Raw genomic sequence first — 18110 nt, 5'->3', positions numbered from 1 at the left:
ATTTTCTCTCGTCAAGATCAGGCACTATTTTTTATCGCGGATGCGGAGAGCGCGAACAAGTCCTGTAGCTTTGGTAGTGTTGCACTTGATGTATGAAACGGAGTATAGAAAAAGGACCTTCGCAGTGCGTTTTTTTTTTTCTCATTTTTAAATGTTGTGATTTTCAAATGTTGACAGAAATTTTTTTCTTAATGATTCGCGTATATATCGGCCTCCATTTTAGATTGCAAGCTAACGCAGTCGGTTACATATTGAACTAATAACTTTGAACGGAATGCACTGTGACAATAAATATAAATGCGCTATTAACGCCACGTGGAATTGTTTAATATATACTACAGTAATCATGGCCTGAGGACAAGTTGTTATGTAATTTTTTTTTATTCTAAGACCTTTATATTTTGATCACAAACGTTGCCTATGATTTTGCAAAAACCAGAACTTGCCTGCTACAAACTTGGACTCAGAGCATTATTTCATTTCTATCGTTTGGGGCCACTATAATGTGTACCCTGCCTCAAAGAGCGAGCTGCATATACCTAAACTGCGACGTTTGATTTACTCCTTTACCGCTCAGTAGGCTACTCGGTGTCGTAGTTTTCTTTTTTTTTTTTTTGCTTGCACTGCTTACTTTTGTTATCGTTTTAACACAATCCTGTGCGCAGAATGTTGTTCCAACTCGGAGCACTACTTTAATGTCGACTACAGCACGTAGGCAGTTCTCAAGTAAGTAGAATATACCCCCTAAAGTGCAGACCTTCACCACTTCCTCGGGGGCGGCCATTAACTGTGGAGCATGCTCCTCCGTAATGGCTCCTGCGGGATATTTGGAACGGGCGCTATCCGGGCTTTCGGCCATCTTGGAAGCTGCCCTCGAGGGACACATACGCGAACACGTGACAAATATTTCTCTGATGGCGCAGACAAGCTGAGTTGGCGTGCGTTCAGCGCGTGCGGTCATGTCGCGGCAATAAGGGAGGGCAGCGGGAAAACCGCGAACGCTTCTCCGGAGAGCACTCAGCAGGTCTGAACGCACCTCGTTCTTTTCATCCGCTTACGAAACGTGCTCGTCGCTGAGAGCCCACAACGCAAGCGCTTTCGTAAGCCACGAGCACGCGTCGTTAAGGCGTCGGAGGCCTTGCGCGAAAGCACACTTTTGAACAACTGTGAAAGTGCCTTTTGGTGTGTGCGCTACTAGCAGACCGTATAACGACATGCTTCTTGCAAAAGAGATGAAAGTACTGTAGCTCCCGTGTGATAGAAATATATCGTCCTGAATGCCCTCTTGCAATGCCTTCAACGTAAACTTATTTTCGTAAGTTCATTTTTTATTGACAGAGATATCGCCCTCTCAGTTTTGATCGTTCTCAAAATTTATAGTTCACCTTGGATAGTAGTTTGTTACTATTTATGTTTTGAATTTATTTATCAACGTTCACTATTATCAAAAGCTGAATTAAGTCTGTCGCACCACAAAGGTGTATCGAATGGTGATCAGTGACATCTCTTTGTCAGCCGAACGGCCCATCGCCGTGCCATGCAAAGTTATCTCTCAAACATAGAGTGCTAAATTTGTTTGTATTTAAATGATGGCCAGATCTAAATGACCACATCTCACCTGCTTTAAACAACCTGGAAAAGCAATCGCTTAGAAGAGAAGACATTGCCGCAAGATTTCGCAACAGATGTCAACGCTCAACCTCGCATTTCTTTCTGATGAAAGTTCTAAGCAGATACAGCCATCACCTTCGTGGCTGCACACAACCACTTCACTGTCATTCAGAACTGGTGAAGGTGTTTACCTTTCCTTACCTTTCTTCGTCGCCTTCCAATTGTGTACTGTTGACAGCGGGGCTGTCCTGTATTCTTCACCGATTGCCGGGACTATATCGCAGCTTGCGAGTTAAGTTCTCCGCGGCCGAAAATCAGCTCAAGAACGAATGTCTTTTCAATGCCTTTCCTTCGCCAACTCCTTGCTTGAGTTGCGTTACGGCGATGTGTCAATGCAAAAGTGAACAGGAACCTTTTACGAAGATGCGCATGCTCTGACATCCAAAAAAAGAGAGTGTTTGCAGCAGCAAAAGTGGAATACAATATTATTTTCCTCAGTCTCGCAGAACAAATACCCGGAATATCTCAAGGAATGAATGGAGATGTATGCTTACTACGCTTGAAACTACTTACACTTGGGAAGACTGGGAGACCACACTACGCTCCAAGGACCCGGCGAAGCAAAAAAGATCGCAGTTCGCCGGGCTGCCGACGTCACGGATAGATTGAATATGAACGTTTGAGTGCGGTGGGGCCGTGCGGGGACCCAGGGGGCCAGGGGGCCTCGAATACCCTTGCGTCTAATAAATGTTTTGTCCTCCTCCTCGAGTGATTTGTGAGGCAGATGTCTGTGTGTGTGTGTGTGTGTGTGTGTGTGTGTGTGTGTGTGTGTGTGTGTGTGTGTGTGTGTGTGTGTGTGTGTGTGTGTGTGTGTGTGTGTGTGTGTGTGTGCGTGTGCGTGTGCGTGTGTGTGTGTGTGTGTGTGTGTGTGTGTGTGTGTGTGTGTGTGTGTGTGTGTGTGTGTGCGTGTGTGCGTGTGCGTGTGTGCGTGTGTGTGTGTGTGTGTGTGTGTGTGTGTGTGTGTGTGTGTGTGTGTGTGTGTGTGTGTGTGTGTGTGTGTGTGTGTGTGTGTGTGTGTGTGTGTGTGTGTGTGTGCGTGTGTGTGCGTGCGTGCGTGCGTGCGTGCGCGTGTGATGGAGAGAGAGAGAGAGAACAAGCAACCGTAACCTTATGTTGTCGATAGTGCGCAACCCAAACTACGGAGTCAAACGGAAGTAATTTAATGCGCACTTGCATCTGCGATGGTAATGGTAAGCGCTGCTGGGAGGAAGGTATCCCGGAGATGTTTGCCGGCTGCTTACGGTAATTAAACACGCCGGCTTCGTATCTGACACACCAGGTGGCGTTAGCCGTTAACATGCTAGGACCGCCACGGCCTCACTGCCTCAGGAATTCCTATCTGGGTTTAAGTAGCAGGCGTTTCACTGCAGTTGCTGACGCAACCGAACCAGGAAGTCACGTACAGGATAAACAACGCCAAACTGCGCCGGCGGTTGGTCTTGGCTGAGGTAGATTGCATTGCTCTTGCTATGTTCTCTTTTGATTTTCTATTCATTCAAGCTTCCCTACTGGCGTAGTTTCATCCTCCAATATGATCCTCGTTCACACTGCCGGTTCTGTTTCCGCCGCCCATGGAGCAAAGGACTGCGCTGTTAAAAACGGTCGCACATACAACATTGTGAATGATATCTGCACAGTATAGTTGTGGGCGCCGCTTGTGTTTTAGCCATACGTTCAGGCGGGAAAGGCGGCCGAATGAACCCAGAGCGAAAATGTTTGTAAAGAAGTACTTGCCAGTTTTCATTTCGCCATTTATGCTTCTCTTTAGGCCAGGAAACAAAATACATAATGCGACCTGTCAGAGAAATATGTAGAAATCTAAGACATGTTTATTAAGGCCTCATATATGTCTCATACAACATATTACATGGCGACGTATGTAGTGGCACCGAACGTCGACGTGACATGACGTCATAAATCGAGTATTATTTGTGGTAATCAGTTATTAAGTGCATGGGGGTGTAGTATATCGTAACGGGAGGTATTGAATAACGAATATGTCACCGTACCTCGCTAGAGTAGCAATTGTGGTAGGAATTATGACGCTGGCTGTTTAGCTACCAACCGGTGAATGGGACAATGACATGCACAGATACTCTGTAGCACGTTGGAAAAGTAGCCAATCCTTTTTTAAGTGTGGACACGCTAGTTAGTACGTTAATTGTTTGTTGCTTTTTTTCATGCGGAAGGATAAAGTGAACATAAAATAGGTAAGTGCTATATAGCACGATAATATAATCTATCACCGGATTCTCAGCAATTTGTAGAAAAAGAAGTTCCGTAAGTCATTGTTTACTGTTTATATCTCGGCCGTGCATTAAAGCGGCCAAGTTGACTAGCAGCCTGAAATCACAATCGCTTGAAAGTTTCAATTCGGCAGTTTCATTACTGTGGTAAAAGGCTACTGAATTGTACTCATTTTATAGAGATTTTCTGAGTATGCGTGCAGCCTTACGAAAACTACGAAAGTGGGTTCGTCACGTATTTGTTCTTTAAGCTCAGGCTAATAAATACCCTGGGAAACTATTCAAACAATCTAGGGTTACAACGTCACCAGCTATGAAGCCAGGAGGAGAGGTAATTTGTATAGTTTCAAGTTTACCTCCATAAAACTAAGGTAATCAATGATTCCTGGGCGAGAAATTACCTATGGTTAAGCACGGGAGGTAACCTGAATTGCCATAAATGGTCTCTCCGAGTTAAATAAATAGAAACACAACAAGCTATTTGCAATAATGTCACTGTAACAAAGTTACCTCCTGGAATATATCTACGCGCTCTATAACTAATTTCTATTCTTCAGTCCCTACAAATATGGTCCGAACAACTGCGATGACGAATAGTTTTGCGTCTCGCAGTGCCGCGAAAGAAACTCAGTGCCACGCTGGTGCATAAACGTTGATAACGGGCAACGCGCGCGGAAAGGGCCGTATGGTGTCCGAAGGTTCAGCTACATATCCTACGGGGGAAATAACTGGTGGTCGTAACATATAGAACGTGTATAATTTGCTTAACGGGCGCGAGATAAATGAAACGAGATTTCAGCAGGCCTATTTATTCTAAACTTAGAATAAACAGGCTCATGACTTCTGACCGAAGAAGTCCCGACCACATAGTGGTTTATTTTTCCTGTTTTATAAGCACACTTGGGCCTCGCTCCTAGCTGCAATCCATTTGTAATTATTTAATTATTCAATACAAATGTTTAGTTCGACAGTGGCGAAAGATAAACGAATGTGCGCAGTGCAGAGGGAACGTATAGTAAAGTGGGCGTTTTTCTTTTTTTTTTTTTTTACTAGAGTTAATAAAATGACGATAAATGAAATAAAGTATAACTCACCAACTTTTAACTTATAATCACAGTTTGCATGAATATTCTGGGAACCTGAAAGCTTTCAACATCCACAGGTGAGCCAAGTTCATAAATGTTTTGAACCAGCATCATGATACGAAACATTGAACGTAAAAAAATATACCTGACAGCAAACTAAATTGACTTGGATGGAGTGCACATTGCTGAATGGTATCTCTGCCTGTGGTATCGTACGGTACGGGAAAGATGTGTCTTCTACATCACAAAAGACGCAGACCTCATCTGTATTAGCTGTATTTCATTCTTAAAGTGCTGCTTTATTAATTTTTACCACGAAAAATACTTGAAGAGTTTTCATAAGCGCACTCTTCCCGATCTGTATTTCTAACCCCCATGTTGTTTCAGAAATTATCTAGACCTACCTTCAATCTTGATGGCCTCAAACTTCGCGTATAATGTGCCTTAAAACAAAAACTAAAACGCTCTTATGATTTTACCTGAATAATCGCCTGTTTATTGCAGGTTACCTCGCTAATAATTTCAGCCTTGCGTAAAATTCATCTTTCCACCTACCCCTTACGTACAGGTATATCTTTCGGGCCTTTAAAACGAGAAAAGACTGTTTTAATAATATGAAACAAAAGGTAATAAACATGTTCGTTGCTTCGCCGCATTAGACAGACACGAATGGCAGGTTTCCAGTATCTGTCGAGAGAGAAGTGTCTAACACCTGTATTGATTCGGTACTCAGCTATGGGAAGAAATGTGGCGGCTAACGAAAAGGGTTGAACTTAAACAGAGGACAGCGCAGAGAGCTTTGGACAATCGGGTTATAGGTGTGGCATTACGAAACAGAAAACGAGCAGAGTGGGCCAAAGAGCACACGCGACTTGATGACATTGTAGTCAAAATCAAGGAGGTGAAATTGTTTTGGGCAGGACATGTAACGCAAAGCAAGATAACCAATGGTCCCTAAAGTTAACTGAATGGGTTACGAGAGAAGCTAAATGTAACAGGGGTTAGACAGAAAGTTATGTGGGTGGATGAGAACAAGAATTTTGAGGGGAATAGCTCGGTGCAACTGGCTAAAGACTGTGTTAACTGGAGGAATATGACAGATACATTTTCCCTTCAATAGAAGAAGTCAGGCTGATGATAGTGCTGACTGGCGTGGAGCAGTGTGTCAGAGGCCATTTGATATGGAGAGAGGAGCACATCTGGCGATGAGAGGGCGAGTGCAGGTCGCTGATTGGGCCTGCGTCACGTCAAGAACCACGTCATCGGTGGTGGGTCTACTTTTATGCACTGTAGGGGAGCGCACCTGAAGTTTGCTCCCACTACACCAGCGCCGCTTCCTTTATCTGGCGGTAATTTCTGAACTACTGGTCGGGAACGTCGCCAGGGGAGCGCATTCAACCACCACGTCTCGACTGGTACGCGCGCTGCTCGCGCCGTTGGCACCCACTCCTTCATTGTATGCACGCGCTGTCTCACTCGCAGGTGCACAAAAGAGATGTTGCTGGTCGCTGGGAGTCTGGCTGGCATTCCACAGCGTTCAGAGAGGAGAAAAAGTTATTGTGTCCAGGGGTGCGGAATGGCCCCCCCCCCCTTGGTTCTTTTCATTAAAAGTACACAACAGCACAATGCTTGCAGTGCCACAGAATGCCAGCTGTACAAGTGTGTTTGCCACTGCTTGTAAGCTGCTGCTTTGGAGAGCATAGCCATGAATGCTAAAAAAGATGCTCGTGATGAAACTTCTTTATCGCACAAAAGTGCGAGTACAGAGAAAGAGGAGACGCGCCCACAATTGTTTACCAATGAGCGGCCTCCAACTAGACCAGACTTCTATCCAATTGAAAAAGTAAGTCATAATTTATTGCAGAAACATTTTTTTACTAAACTTTTGCACGGAATTGTAACATTTAGTTAAGCATTTCTCCTTTATCGTTATTTTCTGATGAGTGTTCATGTGCCCGAATGCAGTTTCGAAAAAAAGAATTGTGAAAAGTCAGAATATGTGTCATCCACATCAGTGAGCATTAGCTTATGATCGAAGGCTCTGCAGATAGGTTGTCTCGAGGGTACGCGTGCGCTGTGATAGCATGAAAGAAATAACCGTTTTTCTCTATGGCACTTATTAACCAAGCTAACAACATTTTTCTTTTAACCATAAGCGAGCACGTTGGTAGGCATATTCGGTGGATGGTCTCGTCTTTCTCTTCAGCCTCGCATATCGCCTTTAAGATTTAATTTGTGTTCAAATAAAGGTAATTTTCATTATTATTACCACAAAAGTATCAAAATCCAAGCTATTAGGTCAGTGAAATCGTGTGCACCGCACTAAGCCATCGAATAAAATTTTTATTGTGAATATGACAATGTAAAAAAGGGATTTACTTTGCATGTTGTAAACTGTCTTGCCACATAATTACTTGCGGCACTAAAAGCACCTTAACCTAATGGTGTTTTTGTCAATATGCCTCACGGAGGGGACATGATTCGCTAGTTGTTGTTTTTTTTTGTTTTTTTTTCGCGTTTGCGCTGACAAATTTTTGTAATTCTTTAAAAAATGCGCATGCGTAAGCGTTCAAGCACCCAGGAGCAAGCACGCGACTGCACGAACAGATCTGCAGCAGCCCAACACGTGCAGAACTGACCCCTTTCAAGAGCCACTCACTGTTCAATGGGAGGGGGAACCGGCCTTCCCGGTCAATTATCCGGACGCCGCCGAAGAGGGCTCTTTTCACTGGCGCCTGCAGTGCCCCTCTGCGAAGCTGTGGTCCCCTATAGGTGCGCGGTATTTCTTACGAGGCGGTCGCATAAAGCACCATAACCGACAAGAGAGGACACTCGGGCCCTTTTGCTCCGAGCTTGGGGTTCGACAACTCATCCAGATAGTTTTGCACCTAAAACAAATCTAGTTTAATGACTGGACTGTTGAGAACAAGAGACTATTGACATATAGAAATACTCATATACAGATTATTTATCGAGGTGCTAAACACGAGGCAAGAATAATTGTAAAATCTGTTAGTAGTCTCGGCTATGTGGTATGGCCACCGCCGCCACTCGATTCAGGAAGATTTTCCATTTCCATCTATCCATTTATTCATAAAGAAGGTGCAGAGGCGTGGCTTCGGCGTGTGCGGAATTTCGTCAGTTGCAGTGACTTTTCAAGATATAAATGGCGACTCATCACAAGCGATTGCACGAAACTCCGCGATGCATACGAAAAACGTAACCAAAATTAAAGGTGTGGCCTCATGCATAGTTTATTTGAGGCGTCAACCTTTGAGGCTAGAAAAATTCACCCACATTCCCAGGCGCACCGAAAGAAAAAGTCGGCCGTTAAGGCCTTAATTGAGTGTCCTCTCTAATCGGTTATATATGTCACTCTATGGCGGCCAACTGCAGCCGGGCTCGAGTGTGCGGGGACGGTTCCTATATAGCTCTCCGTAGGCGTGAAGCCAAAAACATGTCCGTTGCGCGCTATGCAAACCGACCAAACAGTAAGCTAGACATTTTATTATATCCACCACAAGTTACTTCACGTAGCCCAAATTCTTGCCGCTGTCATCGGTGGCCTCATGTGGGCTTCAGCGACGTGACGACTCTGGATGCTTCCCTATAACGGCTCACGTTGTGAAAGCAAGAGAAACACCGACATATTTGCAACTTCATTTAAGGCGTGCATTTCTAATAGTCCTGTGCGTGGTCTACAAAAAGTCATTCGCAGGATGCTGTACATTTCACGCTGCGGAGATTACCAATAGGGGTAGTCATCAGATGACGTCCCAAACATGAGCAGCAAGGACCCGTTCTGCATAATATGCCTTTATTGAATCAGTGTAGATAAATCTGAACACCCATTTGGATGCAGTAAACGGACGCGTTTCAAAAATTGACCATCGCACAGGTCTTCTCGGTCTGTGAGTTATTGGGTCTTATGATCGCAAGAAGAGGTATTTTTTAAGGACTTTCACACGCTTTCTCGAGACTTATTTCCCCAGTATTGTTAAAGATGGATGGCATAGATGTGTATAACATCCTTTCAGACATTTCAAGCGATTCGCCTACGGGAGCAAAGGAAATAACTCTTTTTTTTTTGCGCACTCATATCTTGTCAACTTTCGCGTTTCTATAGTAAAAGGTTGCCACAGTGCAAAACGTTTACCGCCTTACGTAGTGGACAGATACTTCAGTGTCAAAGCTGTAAAAGTTAGCTATAGAAATTCTAGACCAAAGCACTATCAGCACTATTAATTAAAAGCGTTTCGTAACGTAGCTGCTGCTCCAGCTGCCGGCGAGTTAAACGCTGTGGAGTCTGGTCGGTGGCAACTTAACTATATATATATATATATATATATATATATATATATATATATATATATATATATAATATCAATTCGTGAGAGGCGCGCCGCGCAACACATGAAATCAGCTTCCGAAGAAAACCAAAAATGGGGAGAGAAATTGCGCTTTATTTCCCCGCCGATGTGAAAGCTTATTTTTCAGTCTGTGCCGTCTGCATACTTCCCCCGGGACCATTTTCTCGCTCCAGTGTGTTTTCGGCCTAGACGTTCGGCCGGCTGGCTGCTTTCATGGGTCGCTGGCTTAGCATAGTTCGCTCCACGTGTCCCTCATTCTGCAGCGTTCGCACATTCCTGGCGTAGCGCAGGAGGCGCGCGTCGCACTCCACGTTTCAGCCAAGTGGCGCAAGGAAGGACGCCGCCTTGGCTTCGTCACGTTCTCCAAGGAGTGGACGTACAAAGCAGAGCAGCACGTGCATTGTAGCTCCGAAATTCGAGTTCACCCGTCGGAATGAGGCGGGAAGGGGAGAGTAGAATACGGTAGAGGAGGTTTCTGTTTCGAGACTCCATGCTAGCAAAGGCGCTCACGTAAGGTCATCGGTGTTCTATAAGCTTTTCAGATGTGCACGCAACCTACCAAGGGTAGCTATCTAACTTCCGGGCTAATATTCTGCTGCTTACTGAAACAAAAGTGCCGCTAATACATAATCATGTTTTGTTTCTTTCATCCAAATGCGAAGGCAAAGGCGCTTGACACTGTGAAAGTGGCTTTTACATAAATTCGTTAGTAACACTATCCTCCTTACCTCGCTCTTTCTTGCTCATTTTCCTTTGAATGAGTCACCTTATCGAGTCTGATCCTTTTGATCCCCAGATGCTGATCCACTGACTTCCAAGGGCAGGCAACAAATCGAAACCAACCACAAGGTGATCTCAACAGTGCTGAAGAGCTCATTCCCATCAGTAACGGAATAAAACTCATAGGGACTTCATCCGTAATGAGCGGACTCGCAGCAGTGGCTTACAGACACTGGCTCTCGGCTGCTTAACGACCATTAATGACCATATGGCTATAGCAAGGGAGTTTATCGCCAGAAATACGGCGATCTACCAGTGCGACACGAGTGCGAAAAAAATTACAGATGGCTTGGCACCGCCAGCGAACAAAGTATCCTGCTAAATAGTCAAAATTGCGACGGTCAATCTCAAGTATAAGGAATTCCCGGCCTAATATCGGCGGTACGTGGCCCACCCAAGTTTCGGGAATTTGGGGGTGGGCATTCTTGAACGTGATTAAACTCATTATGCATTTTCGACTTTCGAGATCAGCAGTCATATATTAAGATTTGCCTTCTTAATTTCTGGAATACCAAATCCACTGATCTAACTGTCTCTAACCTTCCACATATGTAGGCACATCACGATAATGCTGGATTTGGATCCATTTGGCATAGATGAAAGTTGATAAAGATGACGGCATACTATGCACAGCACGAGAGTAGGAAGTATAACTTTATTATTCGAAGAATAGGTAGAGGTCGGGAGGGTGTTCAGCACGTGCCTTCGAGGCCCTAAATAGAGGCAGTAAAGCTCAATGATAGGCTACATAGTTTATTAAAAGCATCCCAAAAAAAAATCATGACTGCGATTGAGTCCGCTCCGCTCAGTCATTTGTTTGTTGTTTTTTTTTCTTAAATCGCTTGACTTGCGCTATGCTGTTGCTATGCTGCTATGCTAGGCTGGGAAAGTCACTTCAAGGTCAAGCGTAACACCCAACTCAGGTTACAGAGCTTTGGTGAGCAAGTAGTGCTTTCGGAGTCAAATAATATTCATTTAAGATTCGCTCGCTTTCCCGAGCCGCGTCAGGCCGTTGTAAATTTATCCAATCACTGCTGGCCTCAACGTGAACGAAGTTATTATTTAACCACTCAAATACAATTTACACAGCTAAAGAAATGTTCTTCATACTTGAACGTATGCCTTCGCTGTCGAGTTTGAGGTTGCATGATTAGGTTTATGGTGTTTATTGTCCCAAAGCGACTCAGGATATCAGAGACGCCGTAGTGGAGGGCTCCGGAAATTTCGACCACCTGGAGCTCTTTAACTTACACTGACACCGCCCAGCACACGGGCGTCTTGCTATTCACCTCCATCAAAAAGCGGTCATCGCGGCCGCTATTCGATCCCACATCTTCGGGCACAGAAGTCGAATGCCCTAGCCACTGCTTCACCGCTGCGGTGGATTTAGTTTACAGCCCAAACTATTTTTCCTGCGAACTAAGCGATACGACAAGCGTTCCATGCTTTTATGCTCCTTTTTGGTCCCCTCTAGGTGGCCAGCAACGAATCAGGTGTGTTGCGTCACAGTGGATGATGCCGTCACGATCGTCAAAAAACTAGAGCCCTAATGTCCAGTATAAAGCTGGAAGCGGAGGCCTGATATCTAATTATAGAATCACACTCACGGTGATCGTCAGATGACAATATTAGCCAGTCGCTATTTAACTTCGCTTAAACCGCAAAGCTCGTATGAAAGCACTGTTTGCCATAGTTTGGCAAGCTTTATCTTGGCAGTTTAGCATTGAGAAAGTGGCAGAGTTTGATCAAGTATTCAGCCTCCCGCCGGGTGACGCAGTGGTTACGGCGCTCGAATACGGTTCCCAAGGACGCGGGATCGAATCCCGGCCTCGGCGGACGCTTTTCGATGGAGGCGAAAAGGAAGGCGCCCATGTGCTGTGCGATGTCAGTGCACGTTAAAGAACCCCAGGTGGTCGAAATTTCCGGAGTCCTTCACTACGGCGTGTCTTACAACCTGAGTTGCTTTGGGACGTTAAACCCCACCAACCAAACCAATCTATTTGTTTGTTTGGTTTTGGGGTAAGGAAAGGCGCGGCATCTTCATGGACACCTACACTTATAATTAAGGGCATACAAGTACATGTGTTGTAGACTTGAATCTCTAGAGGAAATTAGAATTCAACTTGATGGGTGCTAAATGGAAAACGAAATGGCGCCCCGCCACTCGGAAGGCTGCACAAAGAGCGGTTGTCGCACAGGTTTGATAAAAATTCACGTTTTATTTTTGGTATCTATTTTTGTTTGCGTAGCTTATGAGGTAGGTAAGACTCGCTTTTAAACATGGAAAGCATGATTGGTAGTGCCCGATTGAGACAGTTCGTTAGGTTGTTGGTCTGAGTGGGTAGCGCTGTTCAAAGATGGGGGAGAATATGCGTTGGGCGACGATTTGGAAGAGCTCAACGCCATCTGGCTGCATAGTGTGGCGGTGTGGTGTTGAGGCACACACATGACGAAGGATCGAAGTACCAGAAGGGTCATAATTGAGGCGGTATATAGGGCACGTAGGAAAACGAATCCAAGCGCTCTTTGTAGGCAGCTTCGAAAAAAACTGATATGGATGTGACGCGTACATCAAAGTGACATTAGGAAGAGGACATGGTATCAACGGAAGACGGAAAAAGCATTCTGCATATTTGTGAAGCCAGGTGGATATGTATATGATAGAAAAAGCATCTTCCTGCAGTCGGAGTGCCTAGCCCTCCCCGCGACCATCCAGGTAATTATGAGAAGAAAAGCAGCACTAAGCTTGACGGTCCGTGAAAACAGATAAAGGTCATCCAAGAGGATAGGGTCGTCGCCGGGCCAATGACAGCAACATCGTTTGTGGCTTGGTTAGCCGCGTAATCTATTGATAAAGGCATAGCCCTAATGCATGGGAGGAAAATTACATAAGGAAATGTTTTCTTGACTGGTCTCCGTACTACATTAGTAATACATTACTTCGCAGCATATCACATGCTATTTTGTTCTTGTTTTCGCCTTTTGTGCTCTATCCTCCTTTTTCAGATTGTCATTCGTAGGCGGCAAGCCGAAACCATCGCCAGAGATCTATTTTAGGAAGACGGAAGACCACGGTGTAATAATTACCATAGGCATCTCTCCCTCGAGGCTGCCTAAGTCCATATTACATCCCTATGTGGCGTGCTAGCGTCTTCTCCTGCACCAGCCAGTAGGAGGCTGTGGAAATTTGGTCTTGTAACACTTGCGTGAACAGCGCTGATCGCCGCTGAGCGCCAGGCTGGGGGACGCTTGTACCCATTTTTTACCGGGGGGTGTCCGGTGGTGGGTCGATCGGGCTAAGCTAGAAGGAACAGCCAGAGGGCTCCTGGACCAAGAGGTCCTCCTGGGAGTGTACATTTTTTTTTTAATTAAGAAAGTTTTTTTCTTCTCCTCCTCCTCCGCCGTAGTCTGCACGAAAAATTTTTACGGGGCTCCTATGGTCACGTTCGGCGGTTGAGCACTGTCGCCGTTGGAGGTATGACCAAGAGAAAGTCATTAGCCTCGAGAGAGTCGCGAGCCAAAGTGAATTTCTCAGAGGAAGAAAAAGAACAGACACGAGCCCTGTGCCGCTCGCTCGTTGTTCTTCTTTCCCTTCTTCTAAGGAATTCTATTTGGCTCGCGAAAAAAAAAAAAAGAAAGCTCCAGGAGTTCACTTAAGTACTTTTAGGTGCGGTAGAGCGATAACCTTGCTGTTCTATCTTGGTGCTCTCTCCCAACTTCGGTTCGACCACATTTTAGAGATATTGTCCCATTTTCGAAACGGCACTTACCATGCAATGCACCATACTTGACATGCATTGTTTTTTTTTTCTTTATTGAGAATTCCATCGTAGCTATGCTGAACACGTCAATGTACATACCTTGACATGTATGTGTTAGCCACGGCGAGATGGCTCCGTAAAGACAACTGTCCTTAAATCTAATTGTTTGTCCCCAGGTCTAGGGAATTTGTCCCTTGATTTAAAGTCATTTGTCTTCAGGTTTGAGGACTTGTTTCTAGATCTAGAGATGTTTGTTTCTAGGTACGAGATCTCATCCGTTTACATATTCCATCTTCCACACACCTTGTGATCACAAGGTTCTGTCACGGCGCTCATAAGGCAAGAAAGTCTTTCGCCTTAAAATGAAGAGTGCTATGGAAATTCACATACATAAATACGAGCACATTTAAAATTCGTTGTATCGATGTATCGGAAAAACGTTTAAACACAGGTGCTCAAATTTCGCATTAGGGAGTATCGTATTCGTCCTTAATTTTTTTTTATTTTTCTTCATAGGAACAACACTCAAAGGCAAGGATTCCACACGAAAAGCGCCACATCACCTGATAAATGGAGCAAAGTACATGTAAAAAAAAAAACATTAGCAAGCAATCAATGACATTCATGCTAGCATGAACCACGAACACTAACTACTTTTCTATAGCATGCTAAATGACCGTGTTATCGCCCAACTAAAGAAAGCCCAAAGGTATTACTGTTCACTGAGTCATAAATGTGTTATGAAATTTTGCTTTTAGATGACCTTGATCATGTGGGACATGATCACCAGCCTTCGACCTATATCTCAGGTGTAGGTTTCGAGCTAATTTAGATCACAATAGTTTTATGGTCAGGAAAGTGGACGCTCTCATGGCACCTTCTGAAGGCAGACTCGTAATTTTTCCAGGCAGTGAGTCTTTATACCGAGGGAATAAAAGCGCCCCGTGTGCGCAATCCTCAAATCACCCTTTCATAACAAAGAATGGGCCCGAGTTGGCAACGCCTTCCAACTAAGCCCCGCCGGGGTGGCGCAGTGGTTACGGCGCTCGGCTACTGTTCCCAAGGGTGCGGAATCGAATCCCGGCCTCGGCGGCCACTTTTCGATGAAGGCGAAAAGCAAGGCGCGTAAGGGTACGGTCGTCTCAGCGGGTATGGCAAAGAGGGCAGATGCCGTAAAAACTGCACTACACCGTGCCAAGGGCGCGCTCGTCACCGAAACTGAAGACGTTCCGGCGCTGGCATGAGACCCACTGCAAGAAAAACTTAGCGCCCCACGGGGACGGCACCAGACGCGCGGTTCCGGAGTCCTCCACTACGGCGTCTCTCATAGCCTGAGTCGCTTTGAGACGTTAACCCCAAAAACCAAACCAAACCTTCCACCTAGAACATACCACCTGACCTCACGGCATCTCACAAACGGCGACCATTCCACGTACTGCAATTTCCCCGAGCGACAGAGAAGTGAACACCAGAACCCTATTGCACCTCCAATTATTCAGTGCCTGGTCGTGTCACCTACGAACCACCACCCGCCAAAGGCATGTTGGTGAAATGTTTTATGCCAGGCTTCAAACGTGAATTGCAAGGATCCGAGTGTTTTACAACTGCCACCTACCACCTGCTATAAGCATGCTTGTGATTCGTACAGAGGCTGTGAGGCTTCAAATGGTCGACCTTGCCGGAAAATGTTTGCTGGCATCGGGTTACTAAAGGTCTCGACTTGAAATCCAGCTAAAGGCGCATGATCGAGATTTTTCAAGGCAGCGAGGCATTACACGCTGGATGCCGCCAATGCCGACTGACAGTTGTTTCGACATGAAGGTAGATTGCTGCTAGCGTTAAAAATTAGGGATGGTGTCACTCGTACTCCGTACATCTGTAAATATAATAAAATGGTCCTTTTGAGCTACGTGTTGAGAGGGGCTTCTTTCGAAACAAGCGCGTTTGCGAAACATCTGATGCGGCGACAGCAAAAGACTCGCTGCCATCCATTACACTCGTTATACACGAGCTCCTGTTTCGCAAACGAATGCAGAGTTATTTGATCAAAGCTGTGCAGTTCTGTGCAGAGTTGGGTAACCTTGTAATGGCGCAATACACCGATTTAGGACTGCACTTATCAGGGAAGGGCACATAAAAGCGGAGACCATAGCGGCTATTAACCCAGAAGGTTACAAGGTTTGGTATATAACGCCTGCCGGTAACCCGTTCCGCTTGATTCAGTCTTTGCGAAATGTCGCAGAACGTGCAAGCGCCTCTCTTTCATGCATCGCAGAACTGTCATTGCAGATTTGTTCTGCCCCCATTACACGAAAATTCGCGTTTATAATCTCGTTTATCCCATGCAGGTTTCTTTTTCCTTGCTTTTGTTTTAGTTTTGTATCTTGATCCCGAAAACATTGCGAAAAGAATGTAAGAACTGTAACGTGTATTGCGAAGAATCTGCTGTCGAAGGCTTATTGCCAGGACAAGATTTATTTTTAGCTCCCTGTTCAGTTCATTTCTTTCACGACTGTCACATTACAGCACTGTGATTTCAGGTATGGGACGTCAAGAAAGCGCAAAGATGTTCACCGCGTAGGGTGGTTCTTTCTGACTTTCGATTTTTTTTCTTTTGATTACACTCCTCCTTTCTCCACCTTTTTGTGCCCGTTTGTTCAATTTTTTCTTCATTACTTACTCTCTTTCTCATATTTTCTGCCTTTCTCTACCTGCGTTTTCTTTTCTGTCTTCCATTCTTTTTTTCTACTTTTCTTAAGTCAGTGCCCGTTCAAGAACCCTAGAACCACTGTTGCGTCTTTCATAGCTGAGTCGTTTTGAGACTTTAACCCTGCAAACCAAACTAGAGTAGTGCATGTTTCTTTCCTCTTTTAACTCATTTTTTATGTCCATCTTAGTACCTGTTGATTTGTTTCCAAGGTTCTTTGATGCCTTTCGCATACTTTCTTTATCCTTTTTTATTGAGGATAAAGCTGCTCACTTGCTACAAGTGCGACAGTACTAACTTTGAAGTTCAGAGCCTTGAAAAATCGTCTAAGGCTTGTATGTCCGACAAAAATATCCCTGGCTTTTGTATAGATGTTGCGCAAAAGTTCTTTCAGTGGCGTTCAGGGTGGTGTCACACCATTTCGCTTCCCATTTTGCGTTCATTTGCTGTCCAAACTGGAGCCTACTTTTTGGCAGGGATGCCAACTGACGACTTACGTACCTCCAGTTGCATGTCGTTAATTGTAAGTGAAGGTGTATATCCAGGACTAAAGCAGACACCGCGCCTTTCATTTCCCCAAGAATCGAACCAACGAAAGACGTTTAACTCGTTGCCAAACTCCGTGTCAGTATCTCAAAGCTCAACTGCCTAGTAGTGTCATGTCAAACCATGCCAAATGATGCTTTCCCACTTCTTAATTGGTTTCAGCGGAGGTAGAACGAAGAAAATTTTGTTCCCTCTTTTACCGCGAAAGCAATACTACGCCAGGTCTAATCGCTCGTCGCTGTGTGCCGTGTCCGTGTCCGTGTCCGTGTCCGTGTCCGTGTCCGTGTCGGTGTCCGTGTCTGTGTCCGTGGACCCCTGGCAGGAGCTTGGGTCTCTCGTTTCACATGGGACGGTTGGGTCAGAATCGGTCTGCCAAGACCCTGGTATTCACGTTACCCCTATTCGCCCCTAAGGCACGTTCATACGGCTTGGTTAAAGCGGGGCTTTATATGTGGGTTGGTAAAGAAGAAGAAGGAGAAGAAGAATAAGAAGAAGAGGAGTAATAATTACAATAATAATAATAATAAGAAGAAGAAGCCTCAGTCACCCGCAGCTAATGCTGTCGCTCCATATTCGGTTCAGCAGCGTTGAACCATTTTATTATTTGTTTCTTTATACCTTTTTTTTTCTGAAAAAGGGATTCATTTGGCACCTCTCTATGACCACCTTGCCGATGTCTTTGTACGCCAGGCGCTGACACTATAGGCCTGGAATGGAATTTGGGGTGGCACTGGAACAGAACTCGGGCCAGCTTGCCCTCACGATTGTTGTGACGCGAAGCCAATATAGGATACGAAAGCAGTAATTCTATATTCTAGGCCAAGTCTTTCCACAAACTTCTGGTTCGAGTTGAAATCATATTATGATCGTCTCTAAGTTCGCGCAGAGCCCACTAACACTGCAAATGAGGATAGGCGTGATTAACGCGGATAACATGAATGTGA

The sequence above is a fragment of the Amblyomma maculatum genome, chromosome 3 (genome assembly GCF_055883805.1).
Source record: "Amblyomma maculatum isolate TAMU_Amacu chromosome 3, ASM5588380v1, whole genome shotgun sequence".
Classification (NCBI taxonomy): Eukaryota; Metazoa; Arthropoda; class Arachnida; order Ixodida; family Ixodidae; genus Amblyomma; species Amblyomma maculatum.
The sequence above is the reverse complement of the archived record's forward strand: the minus strand, read 5'-3'. Positions refer to the sequence as shown.